The following is a 20,835-nucleotide window of genomic DNA, read 5'->3' on the forward strand; positions in this document are numbered from 1 at the left end:
ACAGGAAATAGAACACTTCTTACCAAGACACCAGAAGGGCGCGGAAGTAGTCCAGTATCCAAGAAGTTCCAGACACCTATCCCGACGGCACGAGGACGCCTACTTGAAGAACAGCACGCTCAGCAAGCGTCTCTAGTCCCTGTGCCTACGGTGTGTAGTTCCACCGAGTGGTGTTCCTGGATAAGAGCAGATGAAGCAGAAGCAGTGCAATAAGTAAATCAGCGTTAGGCAGTTGCAGTCCGGGAAGCAGACAACGTGCGGGCAAGGACAGGTATTAGAACGTAGGCAGTTGCAGTCCGAGAAGTAGACCGGTTTGTCAACATGCAGGAAATATCAGGTATTGGAAACATAATACAAAGATTTTTCAGAAGCATACTGGATCATAAACCAGAAGCAAGGAATCAAGTGCTAATTACAAGAGGGCAGACAGGCAATCCGAAAAACAGGTAGAAGTCAAAGTTACTTGGCAAAGCAATGTTACAAACACGGAAATCAAATACTTCAATCAGAAGCGTCAGCAGTAGCGTGTGGGTGGGCTTTATCCTTTTGGTACATGTCTCTTAGTTGTCACATGTGTAGGACAGCCACGCCTTCTCCTCCCTGCCAGGAGACGCGCAGGGAGACCATTAAACTGCTGCCATTGCAGCAAGTACCGTGAGAGGAACGGTGACTGCATTTGCAGTGAGGAAACCGGTAATCCTCTTCTGTGAAAACGGACTGGAGGGGATGCATTTATGGTTCTAATAGAAACGCCTGCAGGTTTGTCCACCGACCTCTGTCGGCCGCAACGATTCCTGACACCGGGACATAAGTAAACGAAAGCTCATAAGTAGCTGAGCTGAGGCTTCCATCTCAGAAGTGAATAGAAACGCTAACTTATCGTGCTGTAAACCTGTTGTATAGAATGTTATGTTGACCTGATTTTCAAAACACAGTGAGCATCCGTGCATGAAGGTGTAACACAATGAATGTGTCCCTGTGAACAAATACACAAGGCATAATGATATAATGGCTATCATAATCTAATATGTACTTAAAAACAGCATTCAGCATTGAAGGCTGAAATGAAAAAGAAACTGTTATCATGCTTCAGCAGAGGCCAGAAGGAGTGTGGAGAGACTTTTAAAGCAAACAAATATATGCGCCTGTGGATAAATGCATAATATACGGGCAGTTAAAAATCCTGTCCAAGTCATAGTAACTATGCATTGAAAACATCAAGGTAAGGGCATGGAGCGATTCTTACTCCATGTGTACAGAGGACAATGAGTCCTCCGTGCCTGTTCGCGGGACCGCGAAAGCAGCCTCAAAATTGCCGTCACTGCGGTCCTGTGAGGAAAGAAAAAGAGTCAGATCCCTTTTTCTACAATTAGTCTGCATTATTTTAATTTACTTCATATAGCAAAGGCTTTCAAATGTGCGCAGGGTTTGGCTTGACCCGTTGCAGATCCACTTTGATTTCACAATTCCTCTTAGGTATCCAACAAAAAGGTGACAACGGTTAACATAACAAAGACTTCAAATAAGCACACACGTGGTGCCGGACCACATCGTCTATGGTATCGTATTTTAGCTTCAAAGTTCCATCACCCATCTGCTGTTTTGATTATATTTGCATCACTCGCCACATACATTTCATGCACAAAACACTTGTGTATAGGCGTGTTATAAATGCCATATCATATCACTGTTTTCATCAATATTCTTTATACAAGATTGTCGTCTGCTACCTTGATTTACACACAGACCGGTTTGGTATCAGTCTCCCCAGCTGACCGGCTGTGCGGACTTCACTGGTGCTGCTCAGTTGTAGAAGCAAACGACAGTACCCATGTGGTAATTCTCCCCGCCTTGACTGTCAACGAAGCAGAGCTCCTGGTACCTCCGACACACAATGCAGGATTCTTCAGCTTTGATTCCCGGTCTCACGTTTTCTATTCTCAAAGGCTCATGAAAGATACAGGCTTTTGGTAAAAAGGTCAAGGGCACTTCCCTCCTTGCAATCCTCTTCGGTCCTGCCGTCTTCCGGCATGTATTAAACAGCCATCTTGGAACTGCTGCTTCCCCATGTACTTTGCCTTGTTCAGAGTGTGCGTTCGTGCTCCACTTTCAGTGCACAGGGAAGTCTTTCAGATTTCCCCAAGGGTTAAATACCTTCTCTGGGTTAAACTACTGTTTCCCAGAGCAGTAAAGTGAAATTGACTTTACATACTTTTGTAACTTTCTAGACCCAGCACACCCTATCTTACAATATGTTACCCTTTCCTCACGGAATGGCTGGTGGCAGTAGTTTACTTTTTACAACCATTATGGATTTTCGTTTTAAGTACCATGGTGTGCATTTACCGCGGGCTGAGTTTGCAGCTACAGTAAATCACCCAAGGGTGCCATTTTTATCAAAATGGCCCTGGTCTTCTTTTTTTGCTATTTCCCAGAGAAGGTATTTAACACTTGGGGAAATCTGAAAGACTTCCCTGTGCCACTGCACTGAAGGCGCTGTGTGACACAATGTAAAAGGTGATGTCTAGGGAGTTTCAAGAAACCTTTAGTGTTTATTTGAATACTTGTCACTGTGAATCTCTGTGCAACTCCCCTACAGCTCACATTGACCCCTCTTGAGATATGCCTGGCTGCTCAACACGCTACAAAAATTGTGTAGTACAAGCTTATACCAAAGGTTGGGTTTCCTATACCTGTAGTCAGAGTTGTTGGTAGTGTTCCCAGAGGGTACTGCATATAAACTTTGCCTAACACCAATTAACACCAACATTAAGATATTCGCGAAGATATTGGCTAATAGGATGTCAATGTTGGGATACCTTATACACTCAGATCAAGCCAGCTTTATACCGTGCTGCTCAACTGCCCTCAATTTAAGGAGGCTGTGCAAAACAATGGCGCAAGTAGACACGAAGGTGTAATGTATCAATGTATGCAAAAGACGTTATCTTGTTTATTAGTACCGTCCCCCTTTCAAGACAACCTTGAATCCACAACGCGCGATGTGACGGGCTTTGGTGACTTTTCAAGCTCTCTCATAAACCGTAGCAAATTGGAACTATGGCGAACCCAAAACTACCCAACTCATTAGACTTCACCTGGTCCCTTAAGAAAATAAAATAAAAATACCTTAACCAAAAAGGACCTCCAGGATTTAAAAAAAAAAAAAAACATAATATTCAAAAAAGAAAGAAGCAATAAACAAACAGAACCACAAAGTCCCATCAACCAAGGTCTCAACTACCCACAACCTACGAAATACAAGCAACAACAAACCACAAACAGTAAAGACTAAACCCAAAATACCAGGAAAAACACTAAATCGAAAGAGGACGCCCACTCAAAGGAACACAACCCACACATCATGCCTCGCCACAAGGAAGACAAAGAAGCCAGACCAGACAACAGAAATAATAAGAAAACCCAAAACACTCGGGAAGGCACTGACCAGCAGGATCCCACAACCCCAAAAAACGTGACAATAAATATCCTAGATGGCCCAAGGAGACATACAAATAACAGAGCAAAGGCAGACTATATTGTTCTCTACCTGTCCACATATGACAACGTGCTAAACAAAAACGGCACATCAACAACTAACCGACAGCCAAAAAGCATCACAAATACAGACCTGACCAGGACACCAAACAGAACACGACAACTAATAAACCATCCCGACCCGCTCTCCACCATGGGCATACCCCAACCAGAACAAGGGACAAGTTGGCATCCATCAAACTCTAAACCCCATAAATCACCAAGACTGGAACAGAGGGGTAGCTACCCCATTTACCACCCAGAATGAACCGGAACCAACCAACCCCACCATAAACCTTGTCGGTCTACTCGACAAAGAGACTGACCAACAAAGAACCACCCCATCCAACAGACTCAACCGTGGAAAACCCACCTGGCATGGAAACCCACCAACAACACACCGGTCAGAACAAACAATACGAACAACAACCTGAAAGTGAAATCAAGCTGACTACACTGGAGCCTCCTCAACGTTAGATCCAAGGCAAAACACTCACCAGAAATCCATGACCTCCTAAGCGAAGGAGGCACAGACGTGCTCGACCTTACAGAAACCTGCTATCAGAAAAATATAAAGCGATCGGCACCTAAGCAATACCTAGCCATTATAAATTAATACACGCCAAGAGAGAAAACCGAAGAGGAGGTGGAATCACAATTATACAAAAAGAACACGTCTAAGCATCTTGAATCATCACAACTAACGCGGAAGACTATGAATCCATCTTCATCAAGATAGAACTCAACGACCTATCCAACATAGTATTCCTCCTTGATCCACCAGACAGGACAAAATAAAATACCAAAGACAACTCAAACTGTTCAAAGCAATAGTCCTCAAAGCAACAAAAAAAAAAACTCTAGTACGCCACATGAATAGAATCAGCAAACAATCCACAGAAAGAACTCTTCAAAATCAAAGAGATTTTAAAAACCCTCTTCCGGCAAAAATTCCCTCACCCCTACACAAACACTTTGTGATAACATCACCAACAATCTGAAAGCAAAAATAGTCACAATACAGGAGACCATCACCCTAGCCGGGTCAAATACAACCACGATCACTGGACCATAGACACCAGATGAAACACAGGTTACAGCAAAACTCATCTGCCTAGAACCAATCACAGAGGAAACTTTTGCCACACTGATCAAGGACACCAACCTTGCAGGATCTCCAAGGGACCCCTGCCCCCCGGACGTCTTCAAAGGATACCTCAACCACAGAACCCCAGCGACCAACTTCCGGAACCTAATAAATCTATCACTCAAAAGAGAAATAGTACCGTCCTCCTTCAAATCAGCATATATCAAACCACTGATAAAAAAAGGTCAGAAATTGCAGAAGACTCAAGCAACTACAGACAGATATCCAACCTGCCCTACCCAGCAAAGATTCTGGAGAACCACACCTACAAAATCCATCTTAAACACGTCGAAACAAATGGAATACTCGACCAATCACAAGTTGGCTTCAGACCGATGAGAGGAACAGAATCGGCACTTCTATCGATATGGGACAAAATGAAAATAAACGCTGACGACAACACCAAATCAACCCTCCTTCTATTGGACATTTCAGCAGCTTTTGACACAATCAGCCACCTAACACTACTAAAAAGATTGATGGAATGTGGCATACAGTAATCCGCACTTAAGTGGCTTACCTCATTCCTAACAAACCAAACCAAAAGAACCTACCTACCACTGTTCACCTAAACACCAAAAATATATGAGTCACATGAGGTTCCAGCCTCTCCCCTCTACTTTTCAACATCTACATGTGCCCACTGATGAAAATCTTTCGATCCTACAGACTTACCGCCTTCAACTACGCAGACACAACTGATTGTGAAAACCAAAAGAACACAGGAACAAATTAACAACCTCAACAACCGCCTCACAGACATATACAACTGACGAAAAACCTCAAACTGAACCCAGCAAAAACAAAATAAGGCTCTCGCCCGCAGGATTCGATGGAGGGAACCCACAACTGGACTGGCTAATCGGCATGGGAATGCAAACAGAGTCTACCAATGTAGTGAACAGCCTAAGAATACTCATGGACAACGGACTATCCCTGGTACCGCAAGTCAACGCAATCGCCAAAAAATGCTTTGTCCTCCTGTAACTACTCAGAGTATTGCTCACTACCTCTCCTTCCCCCACAATCATATCCCTGATACTCACAAGAATGGACTACGCAAACAGCCTCTACCTAGGAATGCCAGAAAGACTCACCAAGAAACCCCAAAGGGTGCAGAATACAGTAGCAGGATCATACTAAGACTAAACTGTAACGCTCACCTGGTATCCACAGGGATGTCACTCAGCCTGTTCTGACCTCTTACGACCTCAAACCCTTCCCTGGAGTCTACTCGACTGGAGACTGGGCCTGAAACACAGGATTGGTAGAGTTTAACTCCCTATTGTCTCTGTGTGCTTGAACCCCTTCTTCCCCGGGGTCCAACCCTTCCCTTTGATCCACAGCTCACCTTGGTTTGGAAAGTGTGCTCTCCGTCCTGCTTTCAGCGCAGGGGCGGGTTGATTGATGCGGGCTCGTTGCTGCCTAGTTACTTCACTGGCAAGAGTCCGACAGGTAAGTACAATGTGTCTTTTGAACAGTTCTCTAACTTCGTTCCTTTCCTTCCTTAGATGATGGCCGGTGTCCGGGGGTGGCGACGTGCTGCTGAGATGAGTAGCGCTGAAGGTGAGTGAGAGCGCGATGCGCAATGCGACCCTTTCGTATTTGTATTGAACTGAGTTCTTTTTCTGTGTCTTTTAGGTGCTGCGACGTTTTCAGCATGGATGCCGGTTATGAAGAAGAAATGCGGTGAGTAAGCGTGGTATGCGGCGCCTCTAGATGTTTCCATGCGCTAACCTCGAGTGTCTTTTCCCTCTTGCAGAAGGATGAGAAGTTCTGGAGACAGAGTTCCCCCAGAGCGGCTGGGATTCAGGTAAGTATTTGAAGCTCGTACAGTCTTTAAAAATAAGCGAAGATTTGCTGAATGCTTACTAATGCCTTTTTTCTGTTCTTTTCCCTTTTCCTTAGGAAGCGGTGTGCCGGGATGGGAATGACACCGCCGAAGATGCCCGCAGAACAGAAGAAGCGATGAATGATGGGCAGAAGTGCCGCAAGGTAAGACTGTTCCTAACGGTGTTCTTGTTCTTGCAGGAGCTGAGCGCAGAAGAAAGATGCAGGCCTACTGGAGACCGATCCGAACACGGTGAGTGTCACGCTGCAGGTGCAGAAAACACAAACCATGTTTCTCAGCCTGGGCGTGGCTTAAATAGTCTCTGGGTATCCCTGGTGTCTCTGGGCTGAACCACACCCAAAAGACTAGACTGCACATGCAGTTCTGGGAACCGAAATATGTGGGGGCATCCATCTTGTCCCCATCAATGCACTACAAGTCCAATCCTCAATGTTATCCTATGGGAGTGAGCGAGTCTGGTGCCACAAGTGCCAAGTCTGACTCCAAGTGGGTCTTTGGAGGGATGGAGAGGCCCTTGAGGGCCATGTAGGTGATCGTGGCCTGGCTCCAGCCTGACATCTTGGAGGGCTGGGGACATGAGGGGCAGGAATCATGACAAACAGAGGAGACCACATCACTCCAGCACTGAAAAGCCTACAATGTACCAGTAAAAAAGCGCATCAAATTCAATGCACTCTGCATCGCCCACAAAGCCTTGCACAGACAAGGAGCAGAAGTCCTCCAAGACAAGATTAGTCAGTATCGCGCAGGAAGGGAACTAAAATCCAGCAACGACCTACAAATAGAGGCAAAACACTACAAAAATAGGAAATTCAGCAGAACAGCGTTCTCACGTCTAATTGCTAACACCTGGAACAACATGCACAAAGTAATTAGAACCACAGAAGACCACGACACCTTCAGAAAACTGCTAAAAACATGGCTATTCAGCAGACAATGACAACCTAGAAGGGACACCGGCAACAACAAGACCGCAGACAAACGACTAGAGAGGAGACGAGAGGGGCCAAAGAACCCCAAACAAGAACCTGGCTAAATACCGTCAAGCGGCATCCAAAGGACCGCCCCAGAGGGAGCCCACAACGAACAGAGAACCACTAGTATGCCTGCATCCAGAGTGAACCACCCACATAGCCCAATGCAATCTAAAATGCAACAACACACCAAGATGCCAGACTACCTGACAGCTACGACCGCCTGTGACTCTGAATCCCTAATGGACACTATCTAACCAGTGCACACGACCAACCCATCGTAACCACAGAACACTAACACCAACACAAAACACTACCACACATCGGAGACATGGAATTTTACCCATACGGTTACAAAGCTCTAGACCACTCACAAATGACCACATGCAAAACAACACTCACAAACACCAGTTCCTCCTGGTTCTGAACCTATTATCTTGCCTTTTTCCCCCACTAACCCCTCCACCCCCCTTTGTTGGAGAGCCACGCGAGTGCCTGGAAACTGCCCCTGGGTGGTAGCGGTGCGCGGTACAAATCAACTTAACATAATGCCAGTAATGATACGATAAGAAAACATGCCCACCATAGCTTTGTCTTTACAAATTTCTTGTCACAACAAGAAAGCATGTCCAAACTGGCTGCACAATGCAGGCAAGTATAGATGCGTAATAATGCTTATAATGTTTGCTTTACCCTTGCTGCCGAGTGAAAAAAGCCACCCCACAGTAAGAAATAGCTTGATTGGCTGTTCTAAATGCCAGTCTAGACGCATAATAACACTCAACATGCTTGCTTTGTCATAGAATCCCAGTAAAAAAATGCCAGTGCAGCCACATAAAACCACATATCATACTTTCTAAAAATACATTTTTAAAAATAAAAAAAAAAGCATTTTGTACTGGCATCTATGATGGATACCCATTAAAAAGTGCATCGGGATTGGGCTTCCAAGATGGCCGCTGAAGGGAGAGCAGCGTGAGCGTGGAGCCCTCACCCCCGGGGACCTAACCCCCCGGGGCCAAAGACAATAAAGATAGATTTAAAGAGTCTTCCCCAGGTGGGGATTTATCGATGTCGGCTGCGGTGGTGGAGTGCAGCAGTCCAATCGCTGGGGGACTTTGGCAGAGGCGGGTGTGCAGTCTTTGTCTCTGCTGTGTCTGAGGTGCAGAGGCACTGCGCACGTGACACGCTTGCAGATCGTGAGCAAGAAAAACCACTCGGAGAGACCAGGGTGCCAGAGGACCCAGTGCGGCAGCGAGGTGGGGTGGCGGAAAGCAGTCGCTGTCGAACGGCAGACAGCAGAGAAGCCCATCAGGAAGGAGCAGCCTGCGAAATTGGAGGCCAACCGGGGCTGGATTCGTGGAGCAGGGGCTCCCCTGCTGGCGAGCACCAGCAGGAAGACTGAGGCGGGACCAAGCCGCCCCCGAGCCGGAGAAGCAGCATCTCATCTGAGAGATCAGGAGGACCCAGAGGGGCCATACCTGTAGCTCACTGCTGAGAGCTGTGCAGCAGGGAAGAGCACCCGGTGCGGCCAAGAGATCCAGGAGGGGCCGCACAGCAAAAGTCAAGAGGCAGGAAGGTGGTGACCCTGGGGGGCTAGACTCCCCCTCCACCCCATGGGGGAGCACCATCACGGGTCAGCGTGCGCCCTGGCCAAGGAAAGGTTGCAAGCAGGCAGAGAGGCTGGCCAGTGCAGGCAGTGATGAGCAGGCAATGATCACCAGCATTGAGCAGAGTGACGGTGAAGGAGCGTGGCGGGAGGACCCCTGCCCAAGCTTTGAAGCCAGCACTTTGCAGAGAAGACCCTGTGGTGTTATAGCCAGGGCGGCCCATTTTAGGTACATTTTGGAGCCGCCTATAGTGCCTCAGCCAGCGGAACCCCATTCAGAAGCACAGCAAAGGAGACAAGGAAGCAAGAGGTGCACCACGCATAGGAGACAGTGACCGGTGGGGCCTTGGGCTCCCCAGGCCAATCCGGAAGGCTGAACGGAGGGCTAAAGAGTCCATCTACATACGTGGTGGGCAAGGAAGAGTAAGGGAGAGGCCATTTGGTCGGGCTCAGGGCACAGTGATCCTGGCACCAAGGCCAGGAGGAGGGTCATTTGAAACCTGAGGAGGAGTACAAACAGTGGCTCACCTGTGCACAGTTAGTGGAGAGTTCAACCCCCCTGCACAGTCAAGGGCGGACCCACAAAGCAGCAGAGGGAGGAGGTTCCTACACCATGAAAAAGTGGCAAGAAGAGGTCTGAAGGGTGTGACACGTTATCAGGTAGAAGAGGAGGGGGCAGGGCTTCCCCCATCAGACCCGCTTACGCACTATGTCCAAAAACAAGGGGAAGGACATGCAAGCTGTCTCCAAGTCGGTGAAGAAACCACAGGAGGGAAATCTGCAGAGACTCTGGCGCAGAGACAGCGAGGTACCGGCTGGGGGAGATCAGGGGCCCGGGCAGGAGAAGATTTGGGGGTCGCTGGCAGGCACCGCAAAAGATTAAGTGGTCACCGAGGAGATCCTTTGCCAATGCTTTCAGGAATTTTGGGGACAAGATAACGAACACCATCCAATCACAGTTGAGGATGATGCGAGCGGAACTGTCCCGATCGTTGCAAGAGGTGAAGGGGGACATAACGAAATTAGAGGAGCGGACCGATGCACCGGAGAGCGCCATACAAGAGGTTGCAGAGGACACAAGGAAGATCGGCAAGCTGGTAGAGCAATTAGCAAGGGTCACGCAGAACCTCGAGACCCTGAGCGAAGACCTTGAAAACCGCTCGAGAAAATCGAACTTCAGAATAAAGGGCCTTGTTGAGGTGGTGGCGGACAAGGATCTATGCACGATGGTGCAGCAGGTTTGCGCTGACCTGCTGGCAGTGGAAGACTGGTCGGGGATAGAGCTGGACTGCATGCAAAAAGTAGAGCCAAAGAGGGGAGAGCCAGGGGTCAGACCCACAGATGTAGTGGTAGCCTTACACGAGTACGGGCAGAAGAAGAAGGTGCTGGCGGCTGCCAGGAGGGCCAGATCAATCAACTACAATAGTTCAGAAGTTCACCTATTCCAGGACCTAGCCCAGACCACCCTGGTGAAGCGTGGGACGATGGGTCCGGTTGAGCGCGCCCTAATGAGAGCGGACATATGCTATAAATGGACCCTTCCCTTTGGACTACTGTTCGAATTGGAAGGGAAACAGCATCGGGTCACCACCTGCGCAAAGGTGTACTGAAGATTGACGAAGAAGGGTCACCAAGGCAAGAACAAAGACCGGCGAGAGAACCGCTCAGGAGGTAAATACGGGAGTGGATGAAGTTTTCAACAAAGGGCTAAAATAAACAGGCCTAAGGGTCCCGGTTAAACCCCCCCAACGAGGGGGCAGGAGTGGAATGTGCCCACACGCCCATCGACACAGGAGCGCTACGCTGAGGGAAAAGGGGTACAGGATGTCTTGGTTTATCTACATGGGTCTAGGGTGACACGCACAGGTTTACTCTGGGTTGTTACAAGGGCTCAATTCCAAAGATGATGGGTCGGGGGAGGGGAGATCCCAACGGCAGCCACTCATCATTTGTGCGAGCCGGAAGGTAAAACGACAATGGGAAGGAGGGAAGTGCTTTGGGTGACTTCCCTAAACGTCAGGGGGCTTAATTCCCTGGTTAAGAGAAGTAAGGTGGAACAGTTCTTGGGGCGGGGGGAAGTCGGGAATGGTAGCCCTCCAAGAGACACAGGTTCGGAGGTGAGACAGACATAAGCTGCATATCAAGGGGTACTGCCATCTGTTCCAATCCAATGCCCCAGGGAAGACGGGACAGGGGCGTGGGGGTGTTAATCGCTATTCGGGACAGCCCAGGCTTCCAGGTCATATCTACAGAGGGGGACATGGTGGCCTCTTTTCAATGGGAGAGGGGCCATATACAGTGGCAGCAATCTACGCCCCCAATACGGGGCAAGATGGGTGGTTCTTGCGGGCGAGAATGACCAAATTGGCCACTTTTGCCAAAGGTCAGATAATATTGGTAGGCGACTTTAATCTGGCGTGAGACCCAGGAGAAGACAGGAGCTCAAGGGTGTTCCACAACCAAGTGCCGCAATCTTCCTGCTTGAATGAGCACATGGCCCAATTGGTGTTGGTAGATGGCTGGAAGGAACTGGGGGGGGGGGGGCCTACACATTTTATTCCCACGGTCATAGATCCTTCTCAAGGATAGATTACTTCTGGATTTCAAGGTCTCTATTGGGTAGGGTCGCAGGGATAGAGCTAGGAGTGATCGGCCGTCAGACCATGCGCCCAGAACGATTACCTTAAATATGGGGCAGACCTAACCAGGCCTATGGCGGTGGAAGTTCCCTAGCCACATTCTTAAGGCTGGAGTCCTATGTGAGGACATAAAGAATAACATCTTAGATTACTTTGCACTTAACGCAACGTACGCGACCAGGTGGTGTGGGACGCATGTAAGGCTACATTGAGGGGGAGCTCAATGCGATGAAGTGCCAGAGGGACAAACAATTAGGTCTCTTACAGGAGGAATTGGAAGCTAAACTTAGAAAAATAATGGCTCAAATGGCAAATAACGTGGGGAGTAAGCTGCAAAGGGAATATCGGCTGATTAGAGGGAAATTAGATGTTTTGCAGACTAGAGCTGCGGAGCGTTCATTTCTCTACCTCCAACAGAGATATTATGTCAAAGTTAATGAGGCCGATTGCCTGTTAGCGAGGTTGATTAGGAAAAATAAGTGTTGAGGATAATCCTTAAAATGAAGGCGGGAGACAAGAAATCGCTGCTCTACCTGACATAATTTCAGTCTTCACAGAATATTATTCATCCCTGTACCCATCAGATTTCCCTGAGGAGAGAGCCCAAAGAGAATACCTGTCCTGGTACCCTCTCCCTAAGATCACTCCTCAAGAACGGGAAGAACTTGAGGGAGACATTAGTCCCGAAGAAATAAGGGCGGCTATAGCTGGCTTGCCATCAGGAAAGGCACCGGGCGGCTTGCCAGCGTGTTTCTACAAAACCTTTAGAGAGGCAATGATACTGCGCTTAGTCCAGCTCTTCAACTCTTTTGGTGGGGAGGAGGGGCAGGATAGAGGGGTATCACCCCGACAATGGAAGAAGCCACGGTTGTGCAGCTCCCAAAGCCGGGTTAGGATGTCACTCTATGCGGTTCATACCGGCTGTTTGCCCTTATCAATCTGGACACAAAGATCCACGCCTAGGCTCTAACGTCGCGCCACGATAAGCGTCTCCCCAAACTAATTGAGCCAAACCAGTCGGGATTTATTAGACATAGGCAGACCTCAGATAATATTCAGTGAGTCCGTCATCCGATTGAAAAAGTAAATGAATCTAGAACCCCTGCACTTATACTGGCGTTGGATGCCGTGAAGGCATTCGACCAGGTTGAATGGTCATTCCTCTTCCGTACCATGGAGGTTATGGGATTTGGTTCTAAATTCCTGTCAAAAGTAAGAGCCAATTACCAAACTCCCTCCTTGAGCGTGGAAATCAATGGGCAACTTTCCCAGAGGATCACATTCTCACAAGGCACTAAGCAGGGTTTGTCCGCTCTCCCCGCTCTTATACGCCATCCACCTGGAGTCGCTCTTGGCCAGCTTTAGGGCCTCCCCGGATATTAGGGGGATTCCCTTTGGGGGTGTGGAGCATAGAGTCGCAGCGTTTGCTGATGACATGCTCCTCTTGATCACAGAACCAGAACCCTCATTCTCAGGGATCTTGTTCTCTTTGGGGGGGTGGCAGGGCTAAAAATAAATGCCCACAAGTCAGAGTTATAAAACGTGTCTGCCCCCTCAGAAAAGGTCCCGGAATTGCAGGGTATAGTACCCTATAAATGGGCCGAAACCTCCCCACGATATTTGGGGGTCCAGATTACTGGTTCTCTGGGTGCTCTTTACCGTGCTAAACAGCTGCCTTTGGCGGAAAAGCTGCACCAGCTACTGGCGGAGTGGGTGCCCTTATTAATATCCTGGATGAGGATAAATGCCCTAAAAATTTTGATTTTGCCAAAAATCCTGTACTATTTCACGGCCCTGCCAGTGGGGGTTCCCCAAGGTTTCTTCAGGACCCTTCAAATCATGTGGGGTAATTTATTTGGAACCACAAGAAACACGGGGTAGCTACGCAGATGCTAATGTCTTCCCGAAGCAAGGGAGGGCTGTGAGCTTAAAACTTCAGTCTCCATTTCCTTGCGACTCAAATCACAGTGATCAGGAATTAGTTCAGGGGCGATTGCAGGAAAGTCTGGTGTCGAATGGACGAAGCAGTGGTGGGCCCGCCACTGGACGAGGTGTTATGATGACACAAGGGGGTAGACCTGCAAACGTGTACTGTAGCAGCATAGGGTCCCCAGTGGGGGACTCATGGGATGAGCTGGTGCAGAGGGTGAACTTGACCACCTTCAGCTGACGTCGCTGTTTAGGAATCCCCAGTCCACACCGGGTATGGAAAGGGTTGCCATCAATGGATGGGAGGCTGCAGGGTGCCGCAAACTGCGCAGCATGTTCTCGGGTTAGAACATTAAATCCTTTGCACAGTGCAAGCAGGACTTCGGGATAGATGAGGGGGAGAGGTATTGCTACTCTCAACTGAGGAACTGGCTTACGAACCCAATGGTCAGGTCAGCGGCCACCAGGGATCTCACGCCCTTTGAACGGTTTGTAACGATGGACAGAGGGGCAGGAATATGGTAGGAGCGTTAGCAGAAGGGGCAAGCACCCAGGCATGGCGCTATATGGAGCAGTGGGAAACTGCTGTGGGCAGCCGCCGGGAGGGGTCGTGGGGGGGTGCGGACATTGGACTCTGTTATGGGCAGATATCCCAAGCTCACGCAGTCCATCCAGATTCCAGAGATGTGGGCGTAAAGATAATGTTCCAATGGCATCCCACCCCAGAAAAACTACATAAATTCTACCCAACTGCATCAGCGCTCTGCTGGAGGGGATGTGGGGAACTGGGATTGTGGAAGCATATCTGGTGGAAATGCCCAGTTATACAGACTTATTGGGACATGATTCGTGCAGCAATGAATAGTATTTTTGGGAGTCAGATGCCGGACAACATAGGAAATGGGCAAGGTTCTGGAAAATCTACCCCCGAAAGCTCAAACAAAGATATACGTCATCCTGATAGTGGCGGCAGTGCTTGTGCTGGCACACAAGTGGATACAAAAAGCTGCCCTCACAGAACATAAATTGGTTAGTACAATCTAGAACTTTGTGGCACTGGAGTGGGTGACCTATTCGATTCAAGGGGATTACCAAGGATTTCTCTCAGACTGGGACATTGTCCTGCATCACATGCAGCGGGACTCATGGGCCGCATGCAGCCTGAGGAAAATTTGCTGGTACAAGTACTCGCTCCACTTGGGAAGGGCGCCTTCTCAGGAAGCTAGTTTTAGGGGAGGCAAGGACTGTGGGGTGGGTGGGATTTCTCAAACAGTGCAAGGGGCAAATGGAGACTGGTGGAACCTTTTACCATATGCTGTGGGAATGCAAGGTCATACACGAATTCAGGCTAAGTGTATTCATGAAATGAATGTGGTCCTGGTGGACACTCCGGTCCAGCTGGAACCTAAGGTCGCACTACTGGGGATCTGGGGGGTGGGGACCATACGCGAGCAGAAAAAATATTCCTTGCGGTTGCAATGGGCCTAACCAAGAGACTTGTGGCCATCATGTGGGTGGCGCCAGAAGGTCCCGCACTAATAGATGGACCCATGAGATGGATAGATGTGCGTCCCTGGAGAAACATATATACTCTGCCAGGGGCTGCCTGGTAAATTTCTGAAGGTGTGGGGTTAATGGACTGGTGCCGTATGACTGGTGAAACCTGGGGTAACTACTTGGTTACAGCTGCCTGCCAGGGACCCTTGCCCTCTTGTGAGAGCTTCCTGCTTCTTCCTATCATTAACTATGCACCCACACGAACTGAACTGTATTGTAATCTGACCCGACCTGCTTGTTTAGTTTTGTTGTCTGTTTGGTTCTAATTTAACTCAACGCTCCTTGTTGGACCGTCTCGCTGATCGACTCAGCATCATTCGGCTGGTGGAGTGATGGGTATGCCTGTCCTTTGCCTGTTGTAAACCAATAAAAAGAATGTATCATTAAAAAAAATGGTGCAAGGGCGCGTACAACCTCTGGCTAGAGAGCTGGCCACTCACAGAAACTTGAGACCGGGCGTCATCTACAGATTGTATGGATTGGGCGGGTGAGGGGGGGTTTGGAGGGGCAGGACTGGGTGCGTTGTTGGTTACATGAGTTGGGATCGAGGGGGGTTAAATGTGTACTTACTGTTGAAATTGCCAAGAAAATACATTTAAAAAAAGTGCATTGTTACTGTGTATCCCTCACCATCCAAAATCAGCTCCCTGGCCCAGCCCAAACACACACACTTTCTTTGACTCTACATTCACTCGCTTATTCACACACAGCATTCACTCACTCATTGCATGAGAGGTTCAGAAGTAACCTTCCCATACATTATATATCCCACTGCACCGGTTCCTAATAGGCACAGGGAAATGTCTTTTTCCCACAGTGCTTTGAAAAGTGCACCTCTTTTGAAAATCGGGATTTACTTGTGAATGCCCAGAACCCCCTTTCCACCCTCTGCCTTGTGCAGTTCTTTATTTGGTGGGAAAAAGGGCACCTCAGTGTGCACAACTATGATGCACATAATTAAATGTCCTTTGTGCAGGGTTCACCACCTTTTTAGCATAAGTGAAGTGAATGAGCAAACACGTTTCGAAAATCGTGGCACGATGGTTTATCCCTGCTGATCACTTCTTTACACTGTACGTTAATTTTAGAGAGTGGGGTTCGAGGTGTCAGAGGGACATTGGGAATGGGAAAGGACACACGAGAAGGAAAGGGTGCATGGGGTTTTTACTATTGTTGTAGTCATTAACCCCAGATTAGCTCATGAGCAGCTATTGTGTTGAATACCATTAGCTCCAGAGTAGCTACTGTGACTGGAATCGTTAGCCTCAGAGTACGTACTGTGCATGCCCCCATTTAGGTATTCTGTCATATGTAACGGATTAGCAGGTACTGCAGCAAACGCCATTAGTTCCAGGGCAAGTACTGTGTCTCGAGTCGGTATCCCAGATCCGGTACTGTACCTGTAATTATTGCCCCAGGGCAGGTATTGTCAAATGTAGCAGATGAGCAGGTATGTACTGTATCGGAAGTCATTACCTCCAGAGCAGGTACTGTGTCTGTACCATTCGTGTAGGGTCTGCTGATATTCATCGCGGTGTTGTTTCTGTGTCGGCAGCCATTAAACTTAGAACAGACACTGTGCCTTCAGTTATTATCCACAGAAGGGTCATTAGACCCAGAGAAAGTACCGATATACAGCCACTAGCCCTGGGGAATCGCTACTTTCAGAGTAGGCACTGGAAGTCTTTAACTGGAGAAAGCTACACGTCCGCAATAATTAGCCGGTGCATATATATATATTTGAGTCACTTACACCAGACCACGGTTTGTGTAGCAGCTATGTTACTGCGTCAGCGAGCACTCCAGAGCCTGTACTGTAAATGAGCTTCGTAGCAGCTACGATATCAACAACAGGCTACTCTGTGTAATTTCAAAACTAGATGTTTCGAAAGTGACGTAGTTACTATTTTTAATTTCAACATGTGATAAGTACAATACAACGAATTACAGCTTCAGCCTCTCACTTCAAAGTGCATTTTCAAAGGTTGCAAAAGGGCTCCTCTTACCAATATAACAACAAAGGGGTGAGAACGATCCAAGTTAATGGATGCTAAAAAAAATACATATGTCATTCACTTTAAGAATTACATCGCATTCACTTACCTAATGCTGCCTGAAAACTGAAAGGGAGTGTTTGGTAAAGGGAGGGCTTGTGTTGGTTTCATTATCAATTGAAACACACATTTAAAGTTCTTATGAGACCCTACATCTTAGCGTGTATTTTAAAGTTTGCCGACACTTTCTAAAATGTCTTTAAGACGTCACTACGTTTAACACGTATATCTAAAATGCCGTTAAGTCGCCGTGACGTTCACACACGTAGGACGTCTACGTGTTTTAGGAAGAGAATCATAGAGGAAGGAGAACGGTAGTGCTAAGGTAGCCGCTAGTTCCTATCCGAGAAACGGCCCGCCTACTCTTCTTCACGTGATATCCTACGTCATCATTGTAATATTTCCGGATCGATGAAGCCGTCCCATAGCAATTTCAGTGAGCGGGAAGTCTCTGGTTGCCGGTGCAACCGGAATCTGCGTGTCTTTAGCTCGAGCTGGAACTCGGGGAGGCTCTGGCTACCAGGCTGCAAGAGCAGCAGGAATTACGGGAAGACTTTGGTCGCTGATGCAAGTGCAACGACTGGACTCTTCGCGCCTTTGGCTTGTGCATTTTCTTCGGGATATCGATACGTTTCTGGTTTCTGCAAGACTCTGGAGCGTCCGACTTCGTCTTGTCCCTCATCGTCTTTTTTCTGATCGAACCGGGAAGGCTCTGGCTGCTATAGAGATGTGTAAAGATCTCTACACACACTTCTCACATTCAAATAATAGACGGACGCGGAGTCTTCATCAACACATCTTTATTCGTATACCGTTACCCAGGAACTACCTGACACACGTCCTATCCTGTCCCTCCCCTTCCTGCGGCCCTGTGTTCCTCTCCACGTGACCAGGGAGTTATGTGATGACATCACACTCCCCCACCCCCCCCCAAACTAAACATCAAGTTCGTTATCAGGGCATCCAGTTATTCCTTTCACTCGATTCCTGAGGTAGCCAACGGGGCTCATCAGTGTCGGAATCTTCCTGGTCTCCTTCATAGGGTGCATCCCGCACCACAGTGTCTCTTGGCATGTAATGTTCGACTAGGGGTATGATCCCTGGCATTTTTTTGAAGTGAGAGCTGTTTCTTGTAATTACATGCGTAGTTCCTTCAGCCGTGATGAGAGAGCCTTTCCTCTGCGTGATGGTGAGGGGTTCTTCATTGAACGCTCCCATGTTCTTGCGATGTTGTGGCTGTCTCGCAATGACGATGTCTCCCGGTTCCAAATCATTCTCTTCGGCCCTTCTTTTCTTATCTGCTGTGTCTTTCATATTCGTTTTCCGGGACGCGTCTTGTTGTCTCATTTCAGCGTCACCTTTGTACTTCTCTTCCTCTAGTTCTATGTGGGGTAGTCTGGTTCGCACATTTCTTCCAAACATGACTTCTGATGGTGATTTGCCAGTGGTGCTGTGTGGGGTATTGCGATAGTCTCTCATTAACTTACACAGTAATTTCTCCACCGGTTCTCCCGTCAGGCGAGCTATCTGCGTGGTGCGTTTAACATTTCCCATGAATCGTTCAACTGCACGGTTCAACTGCACCGTTCGCTTGAGGCCATAACGGTGTTACTTTTCGGTGATGGAAACCCATATATTCTGCGAAGGTTTTGAAATCTTGTCCTGTAAATGGGGGTCCATTATCTGATTTCACTACTTTTGGAATTCCGTATGTAGCAAACATTCTATCCAATGCAGGGATGGTATGATATGCCGCTGTTGACGGTACAATTTGTACATCTGGGAATCTTGAATATTCGTCGATTGCCACAAGGACATATTCACCCCCTTCCAAAGGGCCATAGTGATCTACTGCAATTTCTTCCCAGGTTCCTTTGGGTAATTCAGTCATTCTGAGCGGTTCAGGTCTAGTTTGAGGGTTAAGAACCACACACGTGGGACAGTTTTTGAGCAGCTCTTCCACTTGTGTGTCCATTTGAGGGAACCATACTCTTTGTCGCAACATCCTCTTGGTGGACATTATTCCTCAGTGTCCTTCATGCGCAAGCTCAAGGACCCTTTTCCTCAACGAATGAGGAATCACTAGTTTTGTCCCTTTCAGTAATAGTCCTTCTGTTTCAGCGAGCTCTTCCTTTACTGTTAGTAGACAGGTGATGTCTTGTCTAGTTTCCTCTCCTACGTCTTCTTTGAGTTGCTTTGCATGTTTCCAGTGACCTGTCTCAAGACATCTCATGATGATCTGCATTGCATGGTCCGAGTTGGTTTCTCTGGCTATTTGTTCCATGTCCAAACCTTGTTGGGTACTTTCCTGGACCACATACATGATGTATTGGTCTGCAATGGATGGATCGGGGTTGTAATCTTGACTGGGGTGACGCGAAAGGAAGTCCGCTGGATTTTGTTCTTTTCCCGGTCGATGAATGATGTTAAATTGGTAGTCTTGTAGCCTTAGAGCCCACCAAGCTATTCTGGGAGGCATTTTGGCTTGAGCATTGCCATAGATGAATAGTAATGCCTGGTGGTCTGTGACTATTGTGAAAGGTTTCCCATAAAGAAAAAGATGAAAGTGCTCGCATGCCCACACAACAGCCAAACCTTCCCTCTCGGCTTGTGAGTATGCTTGTTCAGTTTTTGAGAGGCTGCGACTGGCATAGGATACTACATGTATGGCCTGGCCATCTTTGCGATCAAGTTGAGTTAGAATGGCCCCTAGGCCAACTGGACTAGCATCCACTATTAATTCTGTGTGCTTCCGTGGGTCAAAATATGCCATATTCTTGGCATCCGCAATGCGATCTTTGATGACTTGGAACGCTTGTTGGCATTCATCTGTCCATCGGAAGTCGGCGTTAAGTTTGGTGAGGGCTCTCAAGGGTGCACTGACCGATGCAAAATCCTTTATGTATCTTGTGCAATAACTTGCTAGGCCTAGAAATGATCGCAGATCGGTGACGGAGGTTGGTGGTGTCGTGCTCGTGAGTGCACTGACCTTCTCAGGATCCGGTGTCATTCCACTTTTAGAGAAAATGTGGCCGAAAAATCGTAGGGTTGGCTTTCTAAATTCGCATTTGTCCTTGTTCAGGGTGAGGTGTGCTTCCTCCAGTGCCATGCACACACGCATAAGTGTGTCATCGTGTTGCTCTTGATTTTGTCCAAATACTAAGATGTCGTCGCTATAGTTCAAGCAATTTGGCACGTGTTTGATTATGTTATGAATTTCTGATTGAAAAATTTCTGCTGCTGAAGAAACTCCAAAACTGAGCCGCTTATATCTATAGAGACCCAGGTGAGTAGCAAAAGTGGTGATGTATCTGGACCTTTTGTGGAGTTCTAATTGATGGTATCCTTTATTGAGGTCCAGTTTTGAAAACACTGTGGCTCCATTGAGCATATGTACCATGTCCGTTATCCTAGGAGATTGATGACGTTCTCTCAAGATTGCTTCATTTGGTCTTCGCATGTCCACACAAATGCGAATGTCAGCGGAGTCCCTTTTTGGGACTGGCACTATGGGGGATACCCAAGGAGTGGGGCCTT

At 47.9% G+C, this 20,835-nt stretch overlaps 1 protein-coding gene across 5 annotated transcripts in view; it reads right to left on the reverse strand.

Annotated features, from left to right (window-relative positions):
- The window catches only part of AZI2 (5-azacytidine induced 2), a 676,621-nt gene extending 659,130 nt beyond the window's left edge, over positions 1-17,491 (reverse strand). For 2 of the 5 annotated variants that reach the window (XM_069648787.1, XM_069648786.1), the window contains exons 1-2: positions 17,348-17,451; positions 24-176 (exon numbers count right to left, since the gene is read on the reverse strand). The gene's annotated coding sequence lies outside the window, so the exon portion shown is untranslated. Of the gene's footprint in view, positions 1-23; positions 177-1,246; positions 1,315-17,347 lie in introns of those variants that run through there. The other 3 variants (XM_069648790.1, XM_069648785.1, XM_069648789.1) reach the window with 2 other exon arrangements.
- Between the last annotated feature and the right edge of the window lie 3,344 nt (positions 17,492-20,835).

The sequence above is a fragment of the Ambystoma mexicanum genome, chromosome 2q (genome assembly GCF_040938575.1).
Source record: "Ambystoma mexicanum isolate Mex_15411 chromosome 2q, UKY_AmexF1_1, whole genome shotgun sequence".
In the NCBI taxonomy this organism is placed as follows: Eukaryota; Metazoa; Chordata; class Amphibia; order Caudata; family Ambystomatidae; genus Ambystoma; species Ambystoma mexicanum.